The sequence below is a fragment of the Protopterus annectens genome, chromosome 14.part0, assembly GCF_019279795.1.
Source record: "Protopterus annectens isolate FY-2018-M chromosome 14.part0, PAN1.0, whole genome shotgun sequence".
Lineage (NCBI taxonomy): Eukaryota > Metazoa > Chordata > Ceratodontiformes > Protopteridae > Protopterus > Protopterus annectens.
Window position 1 is genome coordinate 299,320,140 of NC_056748.1, and position 14,654 is coordinate 299,334,793.

Sequence of the window (14,654 nt, forward strand, 5' to 3'; positions counted from 1 at the left end):
CATGAGCAGACTGGAGTTCTGCTGTGGCAACCCCTCACTGGGAAAAGCTGAAAGGCATTACTAGTAAATAATCAGCATAAAATAATCTTCAGGTGAGTGAGCTGTGAAGGTACGTACCAAAATATAAATCTTCCAACAAAGCTTACAAATCATATCAGTTGTAATAATCACTGTGTAGTGCTCTCTGTTCTTTTTATAAAATGACTGCTGAGAGGGAAGAAACTGTAAGCTAGTTTAAAATAAAGACCCAAACAATGCACTTATGATTGCATTGTCAATCTGAAAGTGATGCTTTGGTATAAACTGTGAATTCAGTATTCTAGAACAAAGAATATTTTTTCATATGAAGCTACATGTAGCTAGTTTTTCATCTTCTAAATTTATGGCCAGCAGACATTTAGACTGTATACGTCATCAGCAGATTAAACATAATTGCAACTCGATATGTTTTTGCAGTAAACAGAGATGATCTACAGTTTGGAAGTGGACTGCAATGGATTGTTGGTATAATAAGATATGCAAGATCTGGGGCAGAATATACTGCTACATTTAAAAAAAAAAATCCCCTAGAAAACATGCAAAAGGACTAAGAACCAAATGAATATTATTAGTTTTCATTCTCAGACAACAGTAAAAGATGTGATTTAAGTTGGGTGACAGTAACAGATAAGGATAATAGACTGGCATATAATGCAGTGAAGTTGGACAATTAACTGACAATCAGGTTATTACTTCAGTGCATTACAAGCAGTACAGTATGTTGCCATTGGACACTGCCTTCTGTTAATTATTTTCACATTATTTTGTAGGCTGAATAAAAGTAACAGATCTGTTGTAATACCGAAGCACGTAGAATAAACACATAATTTTTCATGCTTTGTAAAAAAAATGGCCATTTAACAATGATCTAATTAAAAGAGGTTTGAATATATATATATATATATATATATATATATATATATATATATATATATATATATATATATATATTACAAATAAGTATTAATGATGAACTGATTTGCTATATAAAAAACTAACCATATAACTGTTGTTTGATTTTTCTACATGACTTAACTAGCATGTCTGTGATGTGTATGGATGCATTATGTGAGACAACATAATGAGACATAAGTGTTTTAGTTTCTTTAACATGTTCATTCAGTATTCCTAACTGAATTACGTGTTATTACACAAGAAAATGGTGATAATCAATCACATTACACAAAAACAATGTCTGGGATTCAATGACTGTTAGCACTATTAGCGGCCATGCTAAGGGTGTGGGTGATTATAAGATATAGATAACATGTCGGTCAAAATATTGTCAGTAAAAAGCAGTATACAGCACATGAAAGTGCGTACATAATTACATATGAAGTAGCAATCCCTTGCAAATGAGCCAGATCAATTGTGCAAATGAAGGAACCCAATATGTACTGTGCAGAGGTGAATACCCATTTTGTACAGGAAGATTTTTGGTGTGCATAATTCCAGCCATTCTGGGAGCAGATGCAGCAGTAGCACAGTAGCACATCCTGTGAGGTGCCATCCCAGCTGGCACTTACAGTGTTGCAAGTCATCATCATCCTCACTAATGGATGAGGTGCAGACAGAGTCTGATACTCCAAGACTAATGCACTGTGGATATTCCTTGAGTCAACAGGGATACTGTAAATGATCTATTCAAACTGTGTTGCCCAAAAGCTGAGGATGAGTGGTATGCATTTCTTGTATATAAAACATATGAATAGCCTTTTCCATCTTACCTGCAAGGACCTTCCAGTTACACATTAAAGATACTACATGTATCAGCTTTCGAATACAAAACCAGTTCCTCGACATTATGCTACCCAAGTGGAGGAACATATCTGAATCCCCAGGACAGAAAGAGAGACTCAACACCATGCAGGCCTTTAATGACATAACCTGGCTCATTGAAGTCCTAACTGCCTTTGATTGCACAACTGCTGCTATTGAGGCCCCACATCAATTAGGAAACCTGAGATACATTAACAGAAGAATTTCCCTACCTAAAGTGCCAGGTGGATGTAATATCCCTTGGCATTATTTATAACATATTGGTGATTCACCCAGACAATTCAGATGATTCACACATTTGGCACATATCCAACCTATACCAAGTTCCTGCAAGAGGACTTCTTACAGGGTCAATTGGTCAGTAGATGCACAGCCATACTAGATAGACAGAATAACACAAGGATGCCATGCAAGTAGGGAAAAGGCAACATATACTATGTTCACAACCACCAAAGCAGAAGTAAAAGGAAAACAACCAAACAGATCCAAAATTTTATTGCACTTTAGCACTTCAGCCAAATAGCCTTCAAGAAGTAACATTCACAATGATCACTTCCCATATATATGGGTCTACTTCATTTGCCCTAACTTCCAGTTGACTGACACCCATTTGCCTGACCCCATTTGACTGAAATTTCATTTGACTGACACTTCACTTGACTGACAAGTATTATTGGCAAGTAAATGGAATATGTCCCCTTCCCCACTGTAGTGCAACCCTGGAGTTAGAATATATAGTTAGTGGGGTGTGGGGAACACAGCCCTCCACAATGGGGGATGTGGGGGGTGAAGCCCCCCACTTAATTTCATATTATATTGTTTGGTTTTGCTTTCATATTGCTTAGTAAAACAAATGTAAGTGGAGGGCTGTGCCTCCCAAACCCCCTAACTATATATTCTAACTCCAGGGTCGCAGTACAGTGGGGAAGGGGACATATTCCATTTATTTGCCAATAATACTTGTCAGTCAAATGAAGTGTCAGTCAAATGAAGTGTCAGTCAAATGAAATTTCAGTCATTTGGTCTCAGGCAAGTGGGTGTCAGTCAATTGGAAGTTAGGGCAAATGAAGTAGACCTATATATATATATATATATATATATATATATATATATATATATATATATATATGTAAATATATACACAGCTTTGCTCTACAATAAAACAATTAAACAATTAAGAAATCAAAGCAAATATTTGCAATTAAGTTCATGATTCAATCCCCCTGGTAAAAGAGTATTGTATTTTAAAATAAATAATGCTTCTTTACATAGCAATATATTTTTTATCAGCATAGCATCACCATTTCTAACAAAAACTTTTTCTAAAATTGTACCCTCTATTAAAAAAGAGTCACTACCATGTTTATCCATAAAATGCATAGCTATAGAGCTTTCTGCTCTCCGTTTTTTAATGTTCCTAATATGCTCCTGCAGCCTGACTTTAAATTTCCTCTTACTTTGCCCAATATAAAACAGGTTGCAGGGGCATCTGAGGCAATATATAATACCATCAGTGTCACAAGAAAATGTATTATTTTGTTCAAATCTTTCTCCATTAATTTTACCGAAACTACGAACAGTACATTTACATACATTACAATTATTACAAGGTAATGTACCCACACATTTTACAGAAAACATAATATTTTCATCAGGTACCACAAAATAAGACTTAACCAACTTATACCTCAAACTCTGACCCCTTCTATAAGAGATAAAAGGCTGGCTACCAATTATTTCACTTAACTTATCATCTTTCCTTAAAAAGGACCAATAGTCTTTAACTAGCTCACAAATTTCATCACTTAAAATATTGTAAACTGTAAGAAAAAACATATGGTTCACACCACCTTTTACACAAATTTGTCCCCTATTTTTAAATACTTGTGGTTGCTCCACACGAAGTCCAGCAATTTTATTCACTGCATCTAATATGATGTTTCTATCATAACCCCTGCGTAGCAACATAAGTAATGTTTCACAAACTTCCTTACATAGATCAACTTCATTATTACAAATTCTATGTAACCTAACTAACTCTCCATAGGGAAGAGACTTAACCATGTGGGGAGGGTGACAGCTATTTCCATGCAGAAACTGGCTTCCATCTACAAACTTCCGATATACTGAAGTTTGAACAAAGCCATTATCATAGCCAGTCAAATGAAAATCTAAAAAAACTTGATCTCCTTACCATACTGTAGACCATCATATTCCAGACCATACACACTACTATCTCTTATAAAATCCTGAACTTTATTTATACCAACCTCACATAAGAAAAAACAAATCATCTATGTATCTGTAAAAAAATAAAACATGTTTCTGAAAAAACAAATTCCCATAAATATATTCCAATTCAAATTTTGTCATGAACAAGTTAGCATACGTGGGGGCAAAAGTCTCTCCCATGGAAGTACCTTGCAACTGATGATATATGACATTATTAAAACTAAAATAATTATCTGTCACAGAGAACTGTAATAATTCTACTATATAATGTGATACTGGGCTGTCTTCTAAAAATATGATACAGCTGATATGCCATCTCCATGTTTGATGTTCATATAGAAACTCTGCGCATCAAAGTTAATCCAGTACATATTGGCTTTCCACTTAATTTTAGAGATTTTACTAAGCAAATCAAACAAATCTCTTATATATGATGGAGTTTTTCTATATAGGGCAACAAATAATTATGGAGACAAATACCAATATTATGAAGAAAATAATTAGTAGCTGACACTATAGGTCTACCTGGAGGGTTATCATTGTCCTTATGAATTTTTGAAAGACAATAAAAGGTAGCCATATTAGAGCCTTCAACATTAAACTTAGTTTCAAGTTCCTTTTTTGTAAAATAGCCTAATCGGCAACCTTTATCTAATAAACTGACAAACCTCTGTATAGCCTCAACATACTTAGTACCATCACTAACTTCATACACCATGTTATTATTAAGGTGTTGCATACACATGGATAAATATTGGGAAAAATAAAGAACCACAATTTTATTACCCTTGTCTGCTGGCTTAATAACAAGGTCTTTTCTATCAGATAAATTATTTAAAGCAACCCACTCACTTTTAGTTAAGTTATATTGAATAACATTCCTATTATTGACAAATTCTATATACAATTGTTCAACAGAAAAAAATCCAACATCTGAGCAAAATGTTTAATACATTAGTAAATGGGGGGATAAGGAATCCAGAAAAGCACGAACAGGACCAATAAAAAATAAATCCAAGGTGGAATACCAAACCAAGACAGACTGCTGCTCAGAAAGTCTAATTCTTTAATACGAAACCATGAAAAACAATGAAAACACAAGCGCTTTCGCTCGGTCTGTGCCATGCTTTATCAAGTGAACATCCAAAGTGCTGCAAGGCTTTATATACACTGAAGTTAATTATTAATTAATCAATTAAAAAATTAATCAATTAAAAAATTAAAGCTTAAAAATGCTGGAGTTGATAAATTGTTAAAAATGCTTCTTTGTTAAAAGTTAAACCTGGCTCATTATAACAAATGTATACAGTAAATATTAAAACTGAAATGTAAAATAATCGAAAGAAACTGTAGGCAGTGCATTTAGCAATAAATTAAAATAAATCATTTATCATATTTCACTTGAAGTTTTTTATCAGCAATGAATGAGCTTCTCATAATTGAGCCTTTCTTAGCTTGAGGACACTGTTTATGTTGATGTTGTCATTTAATCCAGGGTGTCTGCCTGCATCTAGTTTAAGTTGCCATATAAGTTCCTTGTATTCAAGGGTCGTCTCCCAGTCACCTCCCCTAGCATCCGGGGTAACTTGCTCCAACACTATGAATTTAAGATCTATCCCAGGGCAAGTGAGTGAATGCTTATAGAATGCGTTAGACTCCCTTTGTTTACTTAGATCGTAAAAATGTTCATAGAGTCTTTTCCTAAGTGGCCTCTCAGTTTTGCCAACATAGAAGCTTGAGCAGGTGGTGCAAAAACCTAGGTAGACAACCCCTTTACTCCCACAGGTGTAGTGATGATATGATTTGATGTTAAAATTCCTGGAGGGAATGTAAACTGTTGGAGCATTAATAATGGCATGGCATTGATTACAGGACCCACATTTGAAAGTGCCTAGTCGTGTGTTAGAGTTATTAGCCTGGAAATTAGGTTTTCTTTCAAATAGCTCCTTGAAATTAATGTCCCTCTTTCTTACAAATTTAGGGTGTGGTGGGAGGGCATCTTTGAATTCTTCGTGAAATGTCAGTACAGGCCAGTGCCTCCTGATGATCTCCTCAATATCAGCGGAGTTGCCGGAATAGGTATAGATAAAATTATTCCGGAAGGTGTCAGATATCGCTGTTGTGTTAGTTGCGACAGAAGGTTGCTCTGTACCAAGAAGTGGTGGAAATGTTGTTTCTCTGTTATCAATCACTTCCTTAGCTAAGGAGGTGATAAGGGAGAGAGGGTATCTCCTGTCTACAAACATGGACTGCAAAAAATGTATTTCATCCAAAAAATCAACAGTGGAGCTGCACATCCTAGAGGCTGTAATGAACTGGCCCTTAACAATGCCTTTTTTCTGATAAAATGGGTGTGCACTTTGAAAATGCAAAAAAGAATTAGAAAAAGTAGGTTTCCTGTAAAGTTTAGAAAGGAATGTTGAATTGTTATAATCTTTATATAAAGTCACGTCAAGATAGTGAAGTTCGTGCTTGTTAATGTTGTGAGTGAACACCATGAAGGGGGTAGTAGAATTGATATAACTAAAAAAATCCTCAAACTGATTGAGGGTCCCATTCCATAAAATACAGATGTTGTCTAGGTATCTTCTATAATGAGTTAAATATTGAACCCAAGTAGAAGAAAAAATGAACATACGTTCCCATCTGTGCAAAACAGCGTTGGCATAAAAAGAAGCGCATGAGGCACCCATGTCCACTCCTTTCCTTTGTCTAAAAAGCTCACCATTAAAGAATATAAAATTGTTCTGTAATAAAATTTCCATAAACTCCACTAGAAGGCCAGTCACCTTATTGTTGAGATTAGTTTCAGTGGTTAAGAAATCGTTAAACCACTCGAGCCCTGCTGGGTGGGGTATACTAGGAAACAGGTCTTTGATGTCTATAGTTATCATAAGGAGTTCAGATGAGAAAAAGGAAGGTTGAATGTCTCTGAGAAAATCCCAGGAGTCTTTGCAGATGTCATCTAAAAGTGGGATGAGTTGCTTAGTAACATGGTCAATGAATTTACCTAAGGGTTCAGTGATGCTTCCTGCCCCTGAAACAATAGGCCTAAATCTCAAGGGGTCCAAGCCTTTGTGAATTTTCGGAATCCCGAAAATTACTGGTATTTTGGGTTTCTCAACATGCAGATAGTTGAACAATTTTTCATTTATAGTTCCTTGGAGCAAATGGTCAGTAAGCATATATTTGATTTTGGAAAAGGCTATGTTAACTTCATTTCTAGATACAATTTCATATTGTTCACTGTCCTGTAACATGTCATGGATGTAAATGTCATAGCTGGAATTATACATCAGGACAACCCCACCGCCCTTGTCTGGTTTCATGACCCTAATGTTTTCTTTTTTCAAATGGTTAATAAACCCAATTTCATATTCATTTAAGTTAACTAACTGTGGTTGTATTCCTTGGGAATGTAAAGTTCTAAAATCTTTCTCAACAAGTTCTTCAAAAAGTTTAATTAAGGGGTGCACAGGTGGGTTGAAAGTGCTAGTTCTACAGAGCCCTGTATTGGTATAGGGCTGCCCTTTAAAGTAATGTGCTAGATTTAAATTTCTAGCAAAGAGTTTGAGTTCAACTAAAATTTGGGATATATTACAGGAGCGTGTGGGGACAAACTGGAAACCCCGAGTGAATAGGTCGAAGGTCAAATCTGTAATTTGCAGATCAGTATAATTGTATATAATGAAGTTGTCTTTTTTAACTATAGAACAATTGTGGCCTGCAGTGTTGGAAAAGTTATAGTGTAGGAGTGCCATTTCAGGGACAATGGGGATGTCATTTAACCATGTTTGTTGCTCCACATGTGAGGGGATTGTTTCTGTCCCCATGCCCCCGTCCTGCCGGGGGGATGCTGAAAATCCTGATGGGAATTCTTTCTACCTTTCTCAGCTAACCTCTCACTCCTACGGGGGGGTTCATGAGTAGCTCTAGAATAGAAATCAGCCCCCTTGTTTTGGTTGTTTTGATTGTCCTGTTTATGTTCCCACCGGGTCCTATTAGGAGAGGGGTAGGCTGTTCCTTCTCTATATTCAGCTAAATCCCTGTCTAACTTACGTATCTTTCGGTTAAGTATTTTTGTACATAATTGTTCGACTTCGTTAAAAACATTGTCATAATCAAACTTCACAGTTAAAAAGTTATTGTCAGTAACAAGGGAGTTGTTTAAAACATTTAACTCGTTTATAAGAGTATCAGCCTTCGCTTCATACTCTGAAATCATCACATTTAAAACCTCCAGTCCAGCTCTGTCAAAAATTTCACACAGTTTTTTGTAATATAAAGTCCCCGGTTGAACATTATTAGGGAACTTATAAAAACGCAAACCCTTCGGTATGCGTTTCACATTAACACACTCCCTTAAGTACTCAATCTTGAGTTGATTGCTTTTATAAGTGTAGAGTTTGTCTTTTAGTTCACCAAAATCATTCTCTTTGGTGTTGTAGTTATTAGAGGACACAGTACCTTGGTTGAATGTAAATTGCCGACCTGCCCAGGTGGTGAAATTGAAGTCCTTGGGCTGTTTCTCAGGTCTGCTGGTCTTCGAACGAGCCATGCCTTCACTGTGCTCATTATTAGGAACCCTTTGTGTGCTGGGATTAGTCGGAAATAAGGAGTGTAAACCACTGTTAGTTCCATTTGCACCAGTCGGTGGAGATTTCCTCTTAGCTTCAATAGCGTGTTGTTGGTTCCCAGGTAGAGGGATACTGCTGCCGTTGTTTTCTTTTACAAGGTTGGTGAGTTGCGTTAACATCAAAACTACCTGGATGAACTCTGTACGAGTCACCGGGACGTCATCTCCGTTTTCTCTCAATAGCTGAGGAGTTTCAGCAGAATTAAACGATTCAGCTTCTCCAGCCATGGAAAAAGCAACGTAGCCAGGAATCCAGAAAAGCACGAACAGGACCAATAAAAAATAAATCCAAGGTGGAAATCCAAACCAAGACAGACTGCTGCTCAGAAAGTCTAATTCTTTAATATGAAACCATGAAAAACAATGAAAACACAAGCGCTTTTGCTCGGTCTGTGCCAAGCTTTATCAAGTGAACATCCAAAGTGCTGTAAGGCTTTATATACACTGAAGTTAATTATTAATTAATCAATTAAAAAATTAATCAATTAAAAAATTAAAGCTTAAAAATGCTGGAGTTGATGAATTGTTAAAAATGCTTCTTTGTTAAAAGTTAAACCTGGTTCATTATAATAAATGTATACAGTAAATATTAAAATTGAAATGTAAAATAATCGAAAGAAACTGTAGGCAGTGAATTTAGCAATAAATTAAAATAAATAATTTATCATATTTCACTTGAAGATTTTTTATCAGCAATGAATGAGCGTCTCATAATTGAGCCTTTCTTAGCTTGAGGACACTGTTTATGTTGATGTTGTCATTTAATCCAGGGTGTCTGCCTGCATCTAGTTTAAGTTGCCATATAAGTTCCTTGTATTCAAGGGTCGTCTCCCAGTCACCTCCCCTAGCATCCGGGGTAACTTGCTCCAACACTATGAATTTAAGATCTATCCCAGGGCAAGTGAGTGAATGCTTATAGAATGCGTTAGACTCCCTTTGTTTACTTAGATCGTAAAAATGTTTGTAGAGTCTTTTCCTAAATGGCCTCTCAGTTTTACCAACATAGAAGCTTGAGCAGGTGGTGCAAAAACCTAGGTAGACAACCCCTTTACTCCCATAGATGTAGTGATGATATGATTTGATGTTAAAATTCCTGGAGGGAATGTAAAGTGTTGGAGCATTAATAATGGCATGGCATTGATTACAGGACCCACATTTGAAAGTGCCTAGTCGTGTGTTAGAGTTATTAGCCTGGAAATTAGGTTTTCTTTCAAATAGTTCCTTGAAATTAATGTCCCTCTTTCTTACAAATTTAGGGTGTGGTGGGAGGGCATCTTTGAATTCTTTGTGAAAGGTCAGTACAGGCCAGTGCCTGCTGATGATCTCCTCAATATCAGCTGAGTTGCCGGAATAGGTATAGATAAAACTATTCCGGAAGGTGTCAGATATCGCTGTTGTGTTAGTTGTGGCAGAAGGTTGCCCTGTACCAAGAAGTGGTGGAAATGTTGTTTCTCTGTTATCAATCACTTCCTTAGCTAAGGAGGTGATAAGGGAGAGAGGGTATCTCTTGTCTACAAACATGGACTGCAAAAAATGTATTTCATCCAAAAAATCAACAGTGGAGCTGCACATCCTAGAGGCTGTAATGAACTGGCCCTTAACAATGCCTTTTTTCTGATAAAATGGGTGTGCACTTTGAAAATGCAGAAAAGAATTAGAAAACGTAGGTTTCCTGTAAAGTTTAGAAAGGAATGTTGAATTGTTATAATCTTTATATAAAGTCACGTCAAGATAGTGAGGTTCGTGCTTGTTAATGTTGTGAGTGAACACCAAGAAGGGGGTAGTGGAATTGATATAACTAAAAAAATCCTCAAACTGATTGAGGGTCCCATTCCATAAAATACAGATGTCATCTAGGTATCTTCTATAATGAGTTAAATATTGAACCCAAGTAGAAGAAAAAATGAACATACGTTCCCATCTGTGCAAAACAGCGTTGGCATAAAAAGAAGCACATGAGGCACCCATGGCCACTCCTTTCCTTTGTCTAAAAAGCTCACCATTAAAGAATATAAAATTGTTCTGTAATAAAATTTCCATAAACTCCACTAGAAGGCCAGTCACCTTATTGTTGAGATTAGTTTCAGTGGTTAAGAAATCGTTAAACCACTCGAGCCCTGCTGGGTGGGGTATACTAGGAAACAGGTCTTTGATGTCTACAGTTATCATAAGGAGTTCAGATGAGAAAAAGGAAGGTTGAATGTCTCTGAGAAAATCCCAGGAGTCTTTGCAGACGTGATCTAAAAGTGGGATGAGTTGCTTAGTAACATGGTCAATGAATTTACCTAAGGGTTCAGTGATGCTTCCTGCCCCTGAAACAATAGGCCTAAATCTCAAGGGGTCCAAGCCTTTGTGAATTTTCGGAATCCCGAAAATTACTGGTATTTTGGGTTTCTCAACATGCAGATAGTTGAACAATTTTTAATTTATAGCTCCTTGGAGCAAATGGTCAGTAAGCATATATTTGATTTTGGAAAAGGCTATGTTAACTTCATTTCTAGATACAATTTCTTATTGTTCACTGTCCTGTAACATGTCGTGGATGTAAATGTCATAGCTGGAATTATACATCAGGACAACCCCACCGCCCTTGTCTGGTTTCATGACCCTAATGTTTTCTTTTTTCAAATGGTTAATAAACCAGATTTCATATTCATTTAAGTTAATTAACTGTGGTTGTATTCCTTGGGAATGTAAACTCCAGCATTTTTAAGCTTTAATTTTTTAATTGATTAATTTTTTAATTGATTAATTAATTAATAATTAACTTCGATGTATATAAAGCCTTGCAACACTTTGGATGTTCACTTGATAAAGCTCGGCACAGACCTGTGTTTTCATTGTTTTTCATGATTTCGTATTAAAGAATTAGACTTTCTGAGCAGCAGTCTGTCTTGGTTTGGTTTCCCAAATGGGGGAATAAACTTACTTTTAAAATGCACAGTAGAAGTATCTAATGAACAATATGCATTAGGGCTAACATCAACATCACCTAAATCAGAAGAACAAGAGTATAAACTGTCTTCCTCACTCATTAATTCCACATTATTATTGACACCATATTTATCTATCTTATCAAGAAAAAAATACTTCAAATGCAATTTATGCACTAATTGAAAAACTTCTTGTTTTAAAACATATAGCCTTGGTATCACTGTGGGTATAAACTTAAGCCCTAAATTCAACACATTCAGTTGTTCAAAAGATAAACACACTCCAGATAAATTAATAACATGAGCATTATTAACATCGCTAAAATTACTGCCATCTACATAATTTATACATGTGTTTAAAATGTCCTTCATTAGTAGTTGACTCATATTGGGATCTTCTTTTCTTGTTAGTGCTGTTATTTTCACCATCTGCATTGCCATAAAATCGTTGTTGGTGTGCATCTGAATCCTGTGCTGCAGGAAGAGGAGGATAGGTTCGGATGTCATTTTCAGAATCGGTGATATAACCTGTGCCATCTGTCGAAGGAAAATAAACTGAATGCTGCTTCCTATTTCCTGCTCTTGACCAAACAGTATCATTTTTGTTGACAGATTTACTATTGGCTCTCCATAGGAAAGCCTGCCCATTCTTATAGTCACGTATGTCCCTTTTGATTTTACTCATTTTAAGGTCGATCTGCTCCATTTCATATTTGCTAAGTTTTGCTTGTAGATTCACCAACAATTCATTCATTTTAGAGGCACCAAGTTCTGATTTTAATTTATTCTGCTGCAACTGATCCCTTTCAATAAGGATCGCCACCCACTCCATAATACATTTATGTCCGGCCGCCAGCCAATGATCTTTAAAGGCTGTGTCTGCTGCATCAGATGAATCAAAAGCAGTGGAAGGGCTCTTAAAAGCTTGCAGCCCTCTTGGCGAAAAATCAAGTTCAACTTACTGAGTCAGCCCCAGCACATTATGTTACTTTGTGAATTAGTTTTTCAAAACGGTCAACAAGACTCTGTGTTTCCACAGAAAAACTGTTAGCAGTAGCATATCCAACACCAGAAAATGGATTATTTAGTCTATGTAACTGGCCTTAAACTGTGTTGCAAACAAGCTGACCTGAGAAGGATGAGTGGTATGCATTTCTTGTAGATAAAACATATAAATAGCCTTTTCTGTCTTACCTCCAGGGACCTTCCAGTAACACATTAGAGATACTACAGGTATCAGCTTCCGAATACAAAACCAGTTCCTCAACATAATGCTACCCAACTAGAGGAACATATCTGAATCCCCAGGACAGATAGGGAGAGACTCAACACCATGCAGGCCTTTAGTGACATAACCTATCTCCTTGAAGTCCTAATTGCCGTTGATTGCACAAATGCTGCTATCAAGGCCTCACATCAATTAGGGAACCTGTGATACATTAACAGAAGAATTTCACTACCTAAATTGCCAGGTGGTATGTAATACTCATGGCATTATTTATAACATATTGGTGATTCACCCAAACAATTCAGATGATTCACACATTTGGCACATGCCCAACCTATACCAAGTTTCTGCAAGAGGGCTTCTTACAGGGTCACCTGGTTAATAGGTGCACAGACATACTAGATAGACTAACACAAGGATATCATGCAAATAGGGAAAAGGTAACATATACTATATTGTTTGTTTTGTGTGTTGCAGTTGATGCTAGCTATGACTTAATGCCTTGGTTGATAACCCAAATACCCAAGCACCAGACCATACAGAAACATACAACACAGGTAACTGTGTATTTGAGCTTCTAGAGGAATGCTTCTGATAGGAAGGCAACTTAGGAGAGGCACTGCATTATACATAAGACATATGCAGGATTACATTTGTTGCATGTGTCATGTTCCTTAGAAAGGGACTGAACAAATAGAGCAGCATGTAAGCATCATAGTATGGTTTGGCACACCAGTAACAGCAGCAGCAGAAGTGCATAATAGAGAGATACGTGAGGAACATTCAACATCAGTAGCATAGGCAATGCAGAGGTAGGTGCAAATCATTCAAACACTAGCAACGATGTGATGTCTGGCCAACAACTAAGGGCCATGGCACAATAAACAGAGTAAATTGATAGATGCATTATTCTCAGGCTAAGCAATGCAGTGCCATCCTATCTTTCAGGCATTAGCATACACACGTTAGGGGATGAGTAGGGCAAAGTCATCATCACTTGCCAGGTGAGGGAACACAGTGACAGGCGACTGCAGCAGTAATGTGTGGTAGAGCCATGGGAAATGAATATTGGAGATGCACTATCAGAAGGTGTGGGGAGTCAAGATTCATATTCTTCACTGATGAAATTATGGTGCCATGATGTGACCATTGGCAGTATACACCACATCTATTATGTTGGGGTTGAGAAGACAATCCATGGTAGTGAAGGGGTAGATCTGTGTGTGTGTGTGTGTGTGTGTGTGTGTGTGTGTGTGTGTGTGTGTGTGTGTGTGTGTGTGTGTGTGTGTGTGTGTGTGTGTCTGTGTTTGGCAGCGCACACTCTGTCAGTGTGTCTCATAAGTTGAGCCTGATGAGCAGTGTTGCCTATGACTTGGATGACACCCATGACTGGGGGTGATAGGATGTGTTGCCGCAGGTAACAGTAATGGTATAGAATCCTGGGTCCATTCATGTGGAGCCTGAGAATTTACCCTAGATGTTGAGCAGAAGGACTGATGTTGTTCACAACTTGGATGTTGCATAGACTGAGGGTGGCAGGCTGAATGCCTACATGTGACACTGGTGCAATCTCATTAATAGTCTGTGTAATCTAACACTGGGTGAGCTGTGCCCATCCTCCTTGCATCTGGACCCTTCCACAGCCATGGGTCTGCTTTGGTCTCATATGTAGACCATGGTAGTTGCAATGTCTCTCATGGAAGCAACTTTTATCACCAACAGTCTTAGATTTACTGCTTGCTCCCTGCCTCAGTAATCCATGGCACTCTACAATTGGTGCACCTCTTCCTGCAAGCTATAGAAGAGT